Source organism: Sciurus carolinensis, chromosome 18 (assembly GCF_902686445.1).
Source record: "Sciurus carolinensis chromosome 18, mSciCar1.2, whole genome shotgun sequence".
Taxonomy (NCBI): domain Eukaryota; kingdom Metazoa; phylum Chordata; class Mammalia; order Rodentia; family Sciuridae; genus Sciurus; species Sciurus carolinensis.
In genome coordinates, this window is record NC_062230.1 from 33,233,673 (window position 1) to 33,234,091 (window position 419).

Here is a 419-nt window from a genome sequence, read left to right on the forward strand (position 1 = left end):
CTCACTGCTTGTGCCGAGCCAAGGCTGCCGCAGTGTCACCTGTGAATAGGCAGATTCCAGGGCCGCTCCAAGCCATCAACCAGGATCCTGGGCCAGGCCTGGGAACACTTTTCATAAGGCCTCTGGCAAACCTCGATCCTCTCCCAGCCCTTGGATGCTGCTGCCAGACTGATGTTCATTCATTTCCTTGTCACTCATTCTGGAGTCCCCAACATCTCCTGGCCCACCCCCGCTACTCCTTCCCTGGGTCCCTGTCCTGGGTCCCCCAGACCTGTCCCCTCCCGGCGCTCGCCGCCCTGGCCCCTGCGCTCCCCGGCTGGGGCGCGTTCCCTTGTGTCCAGGACCCTCCCCGCCCAGCCCGGGAACAAGCCCCTTCCCCAGCCTGCGACTGCGCTCTGGGCCCCGCGCGCGCCGGCTTC